The sequence below is a fragment of the Cuculus canorus genome, chromosome 1, assembly GCF_017976375.1.
Source record: "Cuculus canorus isolate bCucCan1 chromosome 1, bCucCan1.pri, whole genome shotgun sequence".
Taxonomy (NCBI): Eukaryota; Metazoa; Chordata; class Aves; order Cuculiformes; family Cuculidae; genus Cuculus; species Cuculus canorus.
In genome coordinates, this window is record NC_071401.1 from 197,669,028 (window position 1) to 197,685,156 (window position 16,129).

The 16,129-nt window shown below is 34.8% G+C and overlaps 1 protein-coding gene across 10 annotated transcripts in view; it reads right to left on the minus strand.

The window, feature by feature from the left end:
• CACNA2D1 (calcium voltage-gated channel auxiliary subunit alpha2delta 1) overlaps positions 1-16,129 on the minus strand; it is a 399,914-nt gene that overhangs the window by 218,576 nt on the left and 165,209 nt on the right. The gene's annotated exons all lie outside the window — the stretch shown is intronic.

The window sequence follows — 16,129 nt, forward strand, 5'->3', positions numbered from 1 at the left end:
GCTTGATACTGCCAAATATGTTTCAGCAGACAAGAGAGTAAGATGGAGAGAACTACAGATAAAGACATGAAGAAATTGATCACAAAAGAAGACTAAGAAATAGTCTGTCAAATGCATCTTGACATCTAGCAGTGAAATTTTGCTAGAGTGGTGCATAGTATCAGCAAAAGATCACTTCTTTTAACATATAATTGATCCTTCTCATTTACAGATGTTTCAAACCCTTACAGCTTATTATGTTTTCACCATAATAATTGATATGCCTTAAATGCAAGTCACATTACTGTTATATTTTTCAACAAGCTCAAAGTGAAGGATCTGAAACCATTAGACTGAAATTGCCAACTGCTCTGACAAATCACAGATTGCATAAAAGCACTAGCTCCAGTTCACTGCCTGCCTTGGAAAACTTTTAAGCTCCACAGCTGAGCTAGAAACTTCACAGGCATGATTAGAAGATGAAACATATATTGAATAGGCATGCCTTGTTACCCTTCTTCAACTGTAGGGTATATGTAGTTTTTAGCAATGAAATTCATTTATTAGAAGTATCAAAATTAACTCACTCTAAAACAAGTGTTCCAAAGTGTCAACAATATAATTTTCCTCTAATTTATATTATTATAACTTAATAATTCAGATGTAGTTCAGCTTGTTTCACAGCTCCTTTAATATCACTGCATTAAGTATGCAGTAAAAACAAACAAACAAAACACCATTAGCGGCTCCAAATTTATGCATGCTAGCTGTTCCATTAGATTCTGACTAGGATCCAAACAGAGACATAACTGAAATACACATATAGCTGCCTAATTTCAAAGTCAAAAGTAGGAAAAGGAACAAATCAAGTAATCACCTCCCTAGTAAGGTCAGGGAGAAGAAACCAATACAGGCTTGCATCACTTATGCAAGAAACACACTAAAGAAGTTAGTTATATTTAAACAAAGGACGCATTTTGCATCACTGTAGAATCAAACTGAACTACACATTTAACAGAATATTATAGTTTTATAAGAGTTCAATAACACATATACCAAATTATATTAATATGCATTTGATATAACATGATAACAGTATTCAAATAACTGTTTGCAATTTCTTTTTTGTTTTAAAATTACAGCATTCTGCTAGTTAAAGCAATTGACAGAAATGGACTACAACTAGGTAGTCTGGATTTACTTAGACTTTGTGTGCTACAAGAAGATATTTAGACATAATGCTGGTTATCCCAAAAGAAGATCAGAGAGCTGGCAATCTAAAATCTCTTCTGAAGAAGGAGTCAACTGTCTCTTTTGGCTAAATCATCAGAAACAGCTTTAAGCTTTCTCAGAATTTCACAGCTACTTATATAAACAACAAAATCCAGAAACTCAAGAAATAACAAGAGTGAATAGAGCTCCTTGCCACCTTTTCCTCTGTATAATAGGACTAAATTGTTTTATTTCATTAAGACACATTCATAACCTAACCAGCCTGATAAAAGTCCGAAGTACTTAATGTTTTATAATAAAACTGAGATAACACTGAATTCTTCAGTAGCATTTATAGAAATGGGCATATGAAACATGCAATTTTATTCATAATAAAATTCAGTGCTTGAATGGTAGAACCATAATGTTAACTTAAAATTAAAAATCAGCATCTTCTAGGTTCTCAGATGTGAAAACTAGAATCAATATGAATTTAACCAATTAAAAGTGTATTAAAATGAACCCATTAATTAAAAATATTTTTTAAAAAATACAAAAAAAAAGCTGAAGAACAAACATGGCTTTAACAGAGTGGGATAGCATATTAATAGCTTTGCACGTAAGTGGGAAAAAAAAAATGGAACAGGTGGTAAGCTATAGCTGCTGAATAATCAACCTGATCTCATCAACAGTTAGTGGATGAGAGCCAAGGAAAGACATTACTGTTGGCTACAGTAGAACAAATGATAGATGAATACTGCATGCTATTTTCAGGCATTTGCCTAATGGAAATAATTCTAGTCAGAAGAAATAAAAAAGTGTTTAAAAAAGCGTCCTGCAGAAAACTGAGTGCAAAAGAAAATTTTCTTCTAGCAAATTGTGAAAAATATTTTTTATCCTCAGAGATAATGTGTCAATCAAGACAGTCATGCTGGAAACACACAAAAGTCTCAGTTGGTCCCACACGGCTTTGCACTGAGGTAACATGAAATCCAAATTTCCTTCACTTCATTCTTTATTAAATAGAGCATAATAAAATGTTTCTTTCCCAAATCTCTTTTAAAAGAGGCATTACACTCCCAACCTGCTCTCTCTATTGGTGAAGTTAAAATTTTAACTTTCAAGTTTAGCCACGTGATATTATTACAAACTTTCATCTGTAATTCCTTAATTCCTCTTGTATAAAGAACTACATGGGAGTTCTTATTTTCTTACTCTCCAACAGAAAACTCAGACTGCAAGGTAAAAAAAAAAAAAAACTCTTAAAATTAAAAAGTAGATAAAAATGTAGAGGTGAATGCTGAAAATGCTATCTTCTACCTCTCCCCAGTTTATTTGACCTCTCTAGTATCCACTCGTGTCCTTCGAACACAGAAGAAACTCGGCTCTTGTATGCTTCCAGTCAGTCTATACTCAGATCACAAAATCATAGAATCACCAGGTTGGAATCACCGAGTCCAGCCATTCCTATCTGCCACTAAACCATGTCCCTGAGCACCTCATCTACCTGTCTTTTAAATACCTCCAGGGATGGGGACTCAAACACCTCCCTAAGCAGCCTCTGCCAGCGTCCAATGACCTTTTCTGTGATTTTTTTTTTTTTTTTTTTTCCCCCTGATATCCAGCCTGAACCTCCCCTGACGGAGCTTCAGGCTCCGTCCTGTCCTCAGTCACTTGGAAAAAGAGGCCAGCTCCCTCCTCTCTACAGCCTCCTTTCAGGTAGTTGTAGAGAGCAATGAGGTCTCCCCTCAGCCTCCTCAAGGCTAAACAACCTCAGTTCCCTCAGCCACTCTTCCTAAGACTTGTTCTCTAGCCCCTTCACCAGCTTTGTCGTTCTTCTAATGTACCTTAATTTGCCTGTTCTCAAATGTAAGTTTTACCCTAATACAGCTGAACAGTTGTAGAGCAATATTTGCTGAACTTGTATCATAAAACAATTGTGGTCAATGTGACCATTTCTCATCCAGGCACAGATCCACCAAAGGTATATAAGTATTAAGTACATATCCATGAGGATAGCTATTAAAAGATCCATATTAATACATTAAACATTTCAGCAAATGCTTAAATGTCTCTCAAGGTCACCATGTTCCGTAAGAACTGTTCTTCTAGTATGAAATCCCAGCCCTACTAAAGTTCACATGAGGACTTCCTCTGTTCTCATTGAGATTTCATTCCTGCTGCCCCAAGCCCTGTGTGTGGATTCCTAACCAGAGACACTTTTTCTACATTCAGTGACCAACAATAGTCATGCATTGTTTTGGCCATTATTTGTCTTCAGAATTTCATGTTATGTACATGCAATATATTGGACAATGTATCACCTTTCTTTCCTCTAGGCGGTACAGTACATTTCTGGGCATTTTTGTGATTATTAAAAAAAAATTAATCTGGTTCAGATATACCATTAACATCTTAAGTAAGGACATTTGTTCATACTTCTGCGGTATAAGAACTTAAAAATGGTCTTGTATGTCAAAAAATATTATATTCATTTTAAAACCCATAATTTAAAAACTAATGTTTCATATTGTCATGGCAACAGTAATATTCAATAGTCTTTCACAACCACTGAGAAGTCACTATTGTTAATGGTATTTAACATATAAAGGAAAGTAAAGCAGAAGGGTGAAATTATCTGACCAAAGTCACACAAAACCAGTAATGCCTAAGTCCATAAGATTTATCCTCTGGGTGAAACCATTGTATTTTCTTTTAAGTTATTTGTGTCCTTATTATGATTCAATACATGACCTACAGCCATACTTAAATGCATTTGATTTACCATCTTAGTGAGTAGTGTACATATTTGTATCATCATTCAAATTATAATTTCCTTCCAATTTTTTAAAAAAAGAAAAAATTATTTTTCCAGTGTTACCCTCAGAGGTGACACATTTGAGAACTACTACAAGCAGTTTGGGTTTATCCATGATGACTTCCACCAAAAGGTGTTTAATTAGCATGTCTCACACTTTTCTTTGTATGAAAATCTAATTGCCACCTTCTAGCTCAAAGAACACAATCGAGAAGCACTATCCCATCTCAAAATCGCCTAAGCATCTTCCTCATGTCAATTCCATATCTGCTGTTACTTAGTTTTGCCAGTCTTGTATGCTTCTTTCTACAAAGGAAATATATTGAATCACAACAACAAATTTAGCACCTTCCAAAAGTGTGTTTGCTTTTATTCCTTCTAGAGCTACTCACTGAAAATCATCATCAGAATCAAGTTATGAATAGCAAAGAGAATTACAAAAGAAGTTAAATCATAATTATAAAAAAACCAGAAACTAGACAGACATCAAGAATGTCACAAGTATATTTGAAGGAAAATACAGCAGAAACTTGCCAGTCTGGGTGTTCCATGTAGCTAAGTCAGTATGGTGCAGTTGGCTGCAGCTGACCTGAGCTGCACTCAAAACCTCAAAGATCCTGCCCATAGGGAACAAATTTCTTCCACAGTCCTGTTAAACTAGCACGTTAGATGGCAGAGGCTATGGCAGATTATTAAAGATTTAGAATGTTTTTAAACTGTGCAAAATGTTCCTGAAGGATTTAATGGAGTTCCGTTCGGGCTATATTGTTAACTAATGCTGGAAAACTATTTATTTAAGTGGAAAGGCAGATTCCTCTAGACTCCTCCCTGTCGTATTACACATTAAGTTTTGACAAGTCATAGTTTGTGCTCTCATTTAGGTCATCGGCAGCACTGAAATGTTGAACTTCTACTACCCAAGCTATAAAATTATTCTTAATACTAAGGACAAAAGCATCTTATTCTCCTGCACTAAACCAGCCTCCCGATTTATATGTGTATACTGCATTAGTGCAGATTGAAAATGCAGCTTCATCTTCATGCTGCGTCACATGGTTCATCATAGGTTAGTATTCCCATACATAACAATAAACCATATTCATTTGCATCTAGAACAGAAGCTTCTAGTAAATAAAGCTGAACCTTAAAGCCTTTTTTTATTTACAGCTAAATTCGATCATATACTGAACTCTTCATCTATGTCCACTGATCGAGTGTTTTTAACAAAATTGAACCTAGGGTATAAGGAACTATAAATTGTGAAAATAACCTAAATAATAATAATAATAAAAAGGAAAAAAGCCATGAGATACGTAACCTAGGTTATATGGGGTGGGGAACAAAATCACAAACCACAACATCAAAAAAACCCATAAAACTTCAGATTTATTAAAATCTCAAGCTTATCAAGATCATACTATAATTTTGAGGGATTCTGTTTTTTCTTTAAGAAAAAAATAACTTTGGAACTGGAAACATTATCAGGCACAGACTTAAATAAGCATAAGAAAAACTGTGAGATAATGCAATAGCCTCTCCACCTGGCTTCTGGATACACACCCATCCCTTCCTGTAACTCAGCTTGAGGTTGTACCAGCAGAGCCACCAGGACTCTGACACAAGCTTTCCACAGGACTGCTGGCAGCTAATCTCCCAATTCTCCAGAAATGTGAAGAGGTAAAAAAAAAAAAAAAAAAAAAAGAAAGAAAGTTGAAATTTCAACTATCTCAGATTTTTTTATTTTTATTTTTATGACTACAGTTCAAAGAGAAGCTACTTACATGCAAAGCTACTGTGGATCTCAATCTATCAAGTACAATGTTGCTATCGAACAAAACCCAAAGAGGCTGCTCACATAAGCATTGCCTTGCTGGAAAGATCACAACTTTAATTATTCATTTAACTGGAAACAAAGGGAAAAAAAAAAAAAAAAGTCTCCAACATTCTGCAGTATCTTCACGAAAATGTTGCAGAAGGAAGACTGACTTACATACTCTGTGCCTGACTTTTACAGCTACTGCATGCTTAGTAAACTGCTGAATGTAGCACTATGTTATACTATATATGTCTAAATGAGTTTGCAGGAAACATCCTTATACTTTATTTGCATAATAAAGTAAGAACCATATCTTAAAACATATGCTCATTTTCTGAAACTTATATCTACAGGACACATCTCTTGCACTAATTGCTTCCTCAAGTAAAAACTATACAGTAAAAAAAATCCAATGTTCATAATATAAATAGTTTTGACACAGCAAGGTTTGAGGTCAAAGGACACAATACAGACAGATGCCTTCTCTACAGTAGCATTGGGGTTTTGTGCTTAGGATTTTTTTTGCTGTTGAATTGTTCAGCTAACTAATTAGTTTATTAGTTTGAAGCATTTTTAATTTCTGTGCTGTCAGACTTAAGGAAACACGAAGGAAAGGTAAGAAAGACCAATTAACACTTCAAAAGTAAAACCAACAAATTTAAAACCAACAAAAAACCCAAAACCAAACAACTCCCCTCCACCTTACCTAAAACAAGGAAATTTGTAGATTGCTTAAATTGATCCTTCTGATTTCAGAGTCCTTCCTACCTTCAAAAGATCATGATGTTCTGAAAGTGATGTCTTTTTTTATTTCATTATTTCCTTGCACAGGTAATTTTGTGCATATTCTGTAGCCTGCTGTTACAATATATGGATCTACCTATCTATCTATCTGTCTATCGGCATATTGAGTGATGGTTGGAGTATTCTAAGGTAGCTATAATGGCTGCAGTCAGCTAAGTTTGTCAAAACTGAATACTGCTTTTTTGCAGTTGGATCAATCTTTTTGACTAGTTACATGCTAAGAGGAAAAAAAAAAAGACACCTTGTGACACCTAGGCTTAGAAATTCTTTTACACGTTGAGCAATGTCAAATTTAAAACATGTATGAGAAAGCTAAGAAAACAGGGACTTACTGTTGCATACAAATTTCTTAAGGCCCTCCTTTCTTTTTTTTGTTATTACGATTAATGCTTTCAAGATATAGTTGCGCCTAGGTCTGAATATTTTTGTTAAATATAAACAAAGCTATTTCAGATATTTTTTAAAGTAGATGGTAAAGGAAAGAAATCCTTTCCTCCCACGTTGGACAACACCTTCCAATGTTAGCAGGAGGCTTCCTATCACTTCCAGTCAATCCAGAATAGTTATTTTACTTCACAGCAACTAAGTAAAATAAAATGAAAGTCTTGTTAAATTTGTTATCTTTGGTTGATGTAAGAGTTTCACAATTGTTATGCTTATTTCAATGGATGGATATTTCTTCTGGCTAATCATCTATTTCATACGCAACCAGAAAGGAATTTACATAGACAGATATTTATGCACTTACATACAAAGAACTATTCATGTTTCTCTTAAGCGATAATATTTGTAGTGGTTTAAGAGTTGAATCTTAAATGCATACTTGAATCTTCAACACATACTCCAATCTTCAATATTTATTTTAGTATTAATGTCCTCATCTTAGCATAAACCTAGTCAAAAGTCTCAAAAAGAAAATGTGTTCCATTTTTTAATAGGAGGTTATGTTTGTTAATGGTATTTGAAATGTTTATTTTTTGAAGATGCTGTTCCTAGGTACAGCATATTTGACAATGTCAGAGAAATACTCTTCTTTATTATTTTTAAACAATCAAGTTGTCAGATTTGTTTTAAATGGAATCCACAACATTGTACAAAAATCTGCTCAGTCAGAAGCAGCTTATTAAACAGATTCAGGTCTGTTTGGGGTTTTGTTGTTTTGTTGGTGGTGGTTCATTTGCTTTTGATTACTTCTTAATATATGGAAATAGCACTGATCAAATGATACCATGAATCCTAAGCAAATTACGTACTAGTGCAAAACCTAGGCAGACGTCTGGAGAGGGATGGATGGTAAGTATGAGAAGACGCAGAAGAAGAGAGCCATGCCATATTTGCCCCCAAAGATCCAGGTAACCTCCAAATATCAGTAGGATTTACTAGAACTATATTGCATCTGTAGACAATTTAATTCTGATACAAACATATTCTCCCCCAAAAAATTATCCCTAGAGATCTATTCTTCTATCTATACAATTATGATCACAATTAATGCATTATAGACTTCGAGCAACTCGATGTAGTGGAGGGTGTCCCTACTGATGGCAAGCAGATTGGTACGACGATCTTTAAGGTCCCTTCCAATCCAAAGCATTCTATGATTCTATGGTAGGCTTGCAACACTGTCTTCTGAGACAAGTGTGCAGCCCAATTCATGGCCAGAAAAATAAAGATTAGATTCTTAAAACAAGTAATTCTACTGATCTTCAATGAAAAATACTGAACTGGTCTTTTAGGGGTAAGTCCACATCATCTAGAAACTTACTATAAAAGACGAAGTCCATGAAGATGTCAGTGAAATCTCATCTACATTCAGTTTTACTTCCTTGTGAACTGTAATTTCACATTCTACACTGAGAACTCTACCATCTCTAGCTATATAAGGATTTAATGTTTGTCACGAAGATCCAATAAACAGTATGTGTTCATGTGTACACAATGCCATTTCTAACCCAGACAATATATGCATGCGAATATACTTGGGTTTGAGAGCTTAACAGCTTTCCAAAGTACCCAGATTTAGTACTAAATAGCTTTATGAAATTTATTATTTTGCCTTACAAACAAATAAGTACTTTTATACATATTAAAAATACTCCCAACTAATCTATGTTAACCAACCTGTTCTATACTGTAATGAAACCTATTATTTGTTACTATAGCACATGTGCTCAGTGTCATCATAAGTTGGGACCCATTTCAATCCAGGCACCACAGGAATCACTGCAGAATTGGAATGTAGCAATACAAAGCTAACTTTTTTTTATGCAGCTGAAGCCACTGCATACCAGAATAGAACAAGAATCCCTAATGAATAAGTGTTCAGACACAATATGAGAGCACATCTTGAAGTGTGGCTCAGCTAATAGCACAGACTGATCTAAACTGATTTTCTTCAGCTATTTAAATCTCATTATATATGCCCTATTTAATTCCCTCTCCACTTAAATTGATACGAAATACAAACCAACTCTTAAATAATTTAGTGTGAAAAAACATACAAGCTAATTAAAAGCTAAAACTGAAACCCAAACACATTATAAACACATCTTTTTCAAGAATTTCTTTTTCTGTCTGTGTTGAAGCTTTCTTCTGTTTTGATTTGGAGAGACAATGAGTTTTTGTAGTATTTTTTCCACATTAAAAAGTGCTTACAAAGAAGCCCTTAGGTTCAGTTGCTTTGATTTTATACTACCAATAACGGCTTATGTTTTTTTTAATGCTTTCGAAGCAGTAATTAGATGAATACAACCTAAATGCTGTATTTTTGACCATGCAAAGTGATTTTCCATAATTACAAATTAAATTAAATGTCATCATGATTATTAATCACTCTCTTTAATTATAACTTTAGCACTTAAATGCCACCTTACAAGATATTACCAAGGTTGGACTTTGCTGGCAGATGTCATTGGGAATGACGGAGAGGGCAGCAGAAGGAGCGTGCATTAATGCTGTAGCACGTTCCATGAGCAGATACATGTGCCTCAGACACATAGAAGGCAATAATTACAAATAAAAACCTCACCTCCTGTAATTTATGAGTTGCACTTCTGTATACTTCAATTTTTGTGCCAAATAGATTTTAGAATAGATATGCTTACATTAAGAGCTGAAGCTCTTCTTAGTCTTCATTTTCAGTTAAAGATATACCTGAGAACGTAACAAATGTAAGTAACATTTAATTAATATTTTCCATTCAACTCTATCATCTTGTTTTAAAGTTGAAGAATTACACCCCCCAAAATTGTGTTCTTCTGTTGCTCTGGCTGAAACAATATCACCCTCTTTTTTTTTTTCTTTTTTCCCCTTATGTTTTCTTATAATTTCTGAACTAGTGTTTTTGTTGCTCAGGAGACCTGTTTTCAAATGCACACTGACACCTGTGTTCACGTTCTTGCTCAGCGCCATATACAGAGATCTGCAAATAGTCCATACACAGTTCCAAAACTTTTCAGGCCTCAAAGTCCAATCATAAAATCTATTAATGAAAATATTTTTTTTAATATGAAAAAGGAGTCATGGTTTCTGATAAAATGGGACTATCATTATGATTTCAAAAAAATAAAAAAAGTTGTATAAGAAACATTATCCCAAATATCACTATTATCTTCATCATTAGTAAGAGCATCCTGGAGACAAAACTCTTCTTGATCTATTATCATCTATTACCCAAACTGTTCTCTATCTCTCATGCACATATATACATAAATTGGTGCCTGCAATTGTCTAACCTATAAGCCAAACCATACAGAACCAGGCAGCACTCTGACTTTATATTGTCAATTTGCACCTTAGATCTCAAATGTGAGAAAAGACACCTACCATTTTTTATTTAGAGAGGAGTTGCTTTGTAGCTTAATTAAAGCACTGTCTGACAGTTCAGAAGATGAGAATTTGCTTCTCCTGCGTGATTTGACAGCATCCTGAGCTAAAATGTGATAATGCAAGTTATGCAAGAAATAGTGAAATGTGACATCAAACCTTAGCCCCGAGCTTTGCAGAATCCAGATTTTATCTTTTATTTCTATTAATTTATTTCATAGAAATATATGACTGCCAACTAAGCAAGTATATGTATGTAGGATCTTTTAACTGAAATTTTAATATATTTTAAAAGAATGCCTGTAATAAGCTTTATAATTATTAGCAAACACAAAGAGAAGCATTTTCATGTAGTAACCTACTGTACTCTAGACCTACTTTAGGGAGTCTGTACACATTTGCAACTAAATACCAACACAGTAGTAATTAAGTTATAATCCAATGGCTTAAGAATTTTTCAACAATTTTTCGTGGGGGTCTCACAGGTTTTTTGTTTGCTTGGTTCTGGGGTTCTTTTTGTTGCTTTTGTTTGTTTTAACTTAAACCCAGACATTCTTCTAAATGAAGAACTTTCACTGAAAGGCCAAAAGTGTTTTTAAAAAAATAGCTCCTCACATCCCGAGTAGAATGATTTGTCTAGATGGGCACTACAGCAAGGAAAAGGAAAAGGAGGAAAACGGAGGGAAGGGAAGGAGGGAAGCAACAAAAGAAAATAAAAGGAAAAGTTTGGGTTTTTTTTAAAAGGGGGAGACAGAAAAAACAGAAAATAAGTACATATCTAGGATTAAGTTCTCTGTGGGTCAAAATTATGCTCCAGATGAAAGAAAATAAGACCTATAGATCTTAAAACCTCAGTTAAACAGCCAGCTATGAAAAAGAAAATTTCTGCTAAATTCAGATTTGAGAAAAAGTGGCAAGTATGCACCTGAGAGAAAGATTCACCTGTATCCGAAGGTTGTTCTGTGTCTCGGTCAGGCCAAACAATATAACGTATTTTAAATGGATTCTTGGATCACACACTTCAGTGTAATGCAGTTAACAGCAGTGGTTTCTTCCCTCTGGCATGTACTACAGAAATAAATATGAACTTCCATTCACCCCAGTTTTTATGAAATGAGAAGAGACATTCTTCACCAGTTTTCCATACAAAGAACATGTGCGTCTAAAATTTTAGTCCTTTCAGGTGTGACTAAATACCTCAAGGATACACTCTGGCAGAAATAGTGTCATTTACTTCCAATTAACTAAAAGAATACATAATTAACACTATAGAACACATAATTAATTTTATTCTTTTTCTCTTCTCCTCCAGAATATCAAAATAAATTATAAAAAAACAACCGCCAAGAGTTTGTCATATCTGTTCTCAAAGTAGTTTTACTATTTCATTAATTAATATTTCTAATATTTTGTATTAATTAATATTTTTGTTTTCCAAATTCTGTGGTTTTCTAAACAAAGCTTGTGCTCACTTTGAGCTTGCCAGCTGTCGAGCAATAACTCCTGGTGCTCTGGCAAGTACAAAGCCCAGTTCTGTTTTCCAGAAACAACAAATGGAAATCATACTGTAAGTAAATCTTCTGAGATATCTACCACCCCCAAGGATCAGGGACCCAGGGGCAGGGACCTGCCCTCTCTGTCAAGTCTCAAGAGTCAGTCTCAGGGCCATAGCAAGTGCTATAACACCTGCCAAACTCTAGCGAGGTGTGAAAGGTGGAAATATCGCTAAGATCACACCACTAATACCACCTGGCATAGCACAGACATAGGGAATGAGGCCTTGACTCTGTTTATTCCAGTCCCATCCACAAGAATATAATTAGTAGCAAGTTGTCAGCTCACTATGCACTGCAATTCTGCCCAGTCCTAAACTGTCAGTACAAGAAAGTGCAGTCCATCTTCCTTATTCTTCACCCCTTCATAGCTTGATGAGCACTAGGAATTAGCTTTGCTTTAAATGCCAGACAGCACACAGACGCACATGGCTGTCACTGGAAGTACACATTTAAATGCTATTGGGTTTTCTCACAACAGAGTTCTCTTTTCTTAACATGCATGGATGGAGAAAGAGGCCAGATTTAACGTGAGATTAAATTATAATAAAATCACCATAATTATTTTTTTAATGAAATATTTTGTTTATCAGGAAAGCAAGTAAGGATAAAAGTCATAATGAATCTCCGGCCCCTGCTACATACAATTTCTTGGTTGAAAAACATCCAGTGAAAATAAAAATGAAAATGAGAGATGGAAGCTGCTCAGCAATGGTGAAGTCATGCTCTCTTGTTTCTTTTTATTCAGTAAAAGCTGTCAAAAATCTACACCCTCTGATGTACTTGCATTTAGCACAGGGGGCCTGTCAATTATTTATCACAGACTTCTGTCAGACTGGGATTAACATGTCCTGAAATTCCAAAGAGGGTAATTCATCATAACACAATACAGTGTGGGAATAACGGACACGCACAAAAGGGTTGGTTGACATGATGGAAGTGAATAATCGGTGAATTGAGGTCACAGGCTTGACGTGAAGACATTGGACAATGTATACCCAGGCTGGCAGTCAAGCCACTAAAAAGAAGAAAAGACATGAATATGAAATAGCAAACAAACAGATTGGCTTTTGTCTCCTTATTCCTAACAGTTCTAAGAAAATAGATGCTGGAGCTAATGAACACATCTACACTATGTGCCAGTGCACTTCTACAGTCGTTGTTACAGCTCTGAGTCAAAAAGAAATATCCTGTACATGTTCCAGTTATGGAATAACAAGGCAAAGCGTGGGGGCATTTCTTTTGCTGGTAATAACATGGCTCACTTTTGCCGTTTGCCACTCTCAATATACTTATAAGAACTATGTTTCACTAACACTTGGCACCTGTCAAAAAAACAGAAGTTCAATTAAAATTTTGCCTGAGTTCAATCAAGGCAACAAAATTCTTGGTGTTCCAGTGAAAAGGAAATTTCATAAAAGAAGTCACTTTACTCAGGAAGACAATGCATGTCATTCCACTCCTAACAGTAACACACAACTGCTTCCATTCAGTGCACTCCTCCTTCCTTTCAGGTGCTTCAGTAACAAAGAAGTTCATTATCTTGATCATTGCTTTTTTCTACCATCAAAGACAAGCATAAAGAAAATATTGCAAATACTATGTACAAGGGTTTGCAGGATCCATCCTTTGTTCTATGTCTGTAATCCCATTTCATCTACTTACATATTTCACTGAGTCATTCTGTCATATTTATAAAGCACCTACAGACACAGCAAGTGCACACAAAAATAACCCTGTGATAGGGTAGGGTACAGTAGGGTAGGGTATGGTATAGTAGAGTACAAGAAGTTCTCTGGGAGACCATTCTCAAAATGCCTCATTTTCCCACTCTTTTGTAGTTGAACAGACCAACAGACCAGCTAGGTGTGTCTGTGTCACTCTTCTCCTCCAAGTTAATGCAAATTAAACATAATTCACTATCAATCAAAGCTGGTAAAACAGAACTCTGCTGTGGCTTCTTCAGCTACTTTCCCTTCAAATGTTCCTATATATCAGTCTTACATCAGAGGCTGCATCCTCAATCTGCTTCGTGCTGGAAGATCCCTTTCAGTACTATCCACAGCTCCAGTGCTGAAGAACCAGCTTATTTTTCCAGAGACGGTATACATTTTTTTCAACTTCTCAATCACTCACAACTCTTAATCTAAGGCCTAAAAACTCTAACCCATCCTGACTATTCAGGAGTAATTAAGCACCATATCCAGCGCTCAGAAAATCAGTTCTATAAATCATACCTTGACAGGATTCCAAGTTTCTCCTTTGAGTGCACACTAACAAAACCGTAGCTTTCAGAGATCATAAACAATTAAATAAAGATTTGCCTTAGTGAAAGGAGAAAAGTAAATTGTTACTGGGTTTTCTCATTTTTCTTATTGAATTCTTATTGTTTATAATTACAGTGAAGTTATAAAACTGAAATATTAATGAATATAATGAATCATTGAATGCTCAGTTGTTTTTGCTACAAGGACCAAGGAATAAAATTTTTTGCTTGGTTTTTATGGTTGTTATTCTGTGGATAACATCCCTCCCCAAAAACATTTATGTTTCTCAAGATATCTACCTCTTTATTATTACATCTGTACTAGCAAACAGCATTTGGCAGTGGAGCAGGGAAAGATATTCCATCTGTAGAGCGAAGCATTTGGGGCTGAGATCCTGCATCCCCAGTACATGTCACAATGAGTTGATTCCGGATTAGCAACAGACCTATAAAACTAATGGCTATCAGAGGCTGGAAAACATTAAATGTAGTCCTAGACATCACTTTCCCTTTTCACCTCTTTCTCTACCGTTTCATAATTTAGGCAATGTTATTCTAAACACATATCACAGTTACAGGACTCTGGCTCAGAACAGTCATTACACATGATTAAGAGTGCTAAGAGTAACATTAATATTTAGGTAGACAACTCAAGTACTAAAAGATCAGGAAAAAATCTAAAAGCATATTTTTTCCCTGATGCTGAGAAAACCATATTTTTATGAAAAACATAACACTACATGGTATATAAGTAGTCACTACATGCAGTCAGGTAGAAAAAGTACCTGAAAATGAGTCACTTTGAAATTCACTCTCTAGGCTGAAAAATTATTTGATCAAACTAGTTTCTAATGTCTCTGACCATTTACATACTCTCTGCTCAGTGATCTAGTTCTCAAAAAATAAAGTAATATTTCAATTTATTTGGAAATGTTAATTAGCACATAAGCAAGTAGCTAAGCAAAACGAAGCTAACAAGCAAAGGTTTGACCATCAAACTGCGCAGCAGACTGCTTAAAAAAGGAGAGCATATTATTTTCTATACAAACAGTGGCTTTAGTATAATTTTCATTACTTATCTAGGCTATAAATAAAACCTTTCTGTCATTCTGAAGGTGACATTTCTATGTATCATTTGGTTTAAGCAATGCAAGAGTGATAAATGTTAAAAAATGTCCTGTATGAAGTATAAAAGCTAGCATAGTTTTACACTTTTTTGCAGCTAGTTCTACTAACCTGAGTTATTAATTATTTATATTTTTTAAAAATAAGTGGAACAGCCACTTCCAACTGAATTCCAGTTGATGAATAGTGGTGTTACTTTCAAGCGTATATATTTATAAGTAGTTGTAAGTAGTAACTTACATAAGTTTCCTAACGTAAGCTAGGAAATGGCAAAAGAAAGATGTATATGCCTGACATATGATGCAATGTTCCTGCAAGAAAAGGAAGAATGGAAATTTTAATGAAGATGGGCTTAAGAAGATTTTTTTTATAAAAAGGTACGTTTGTACTAGCAACAGCTGCATAAACATGAGGTAAGTGAAAAATGCTGTAGCATCATATTAACTAATAATTTTTATTTTTTATATGAAAAAGATGTCACTGCTGCAACCACACAGACCTATGAAGAACAAGACTACAACAAGCACTATGACAAAAATATGAATCCACTCAAATATTAACAAACTTTGATTTGTTCTGCCATCATACACACCATCACACATAAAATAAGTGATGTTAAAGGTCCACTCAAAATCAAGCAATTCCTGAATTAATTTTACATTTCCAGGACTCTCTTTTTCATGTGCATTCACGTTAGCAAGGGGGGCAAGATAACTAAGAAGAAACCTGGT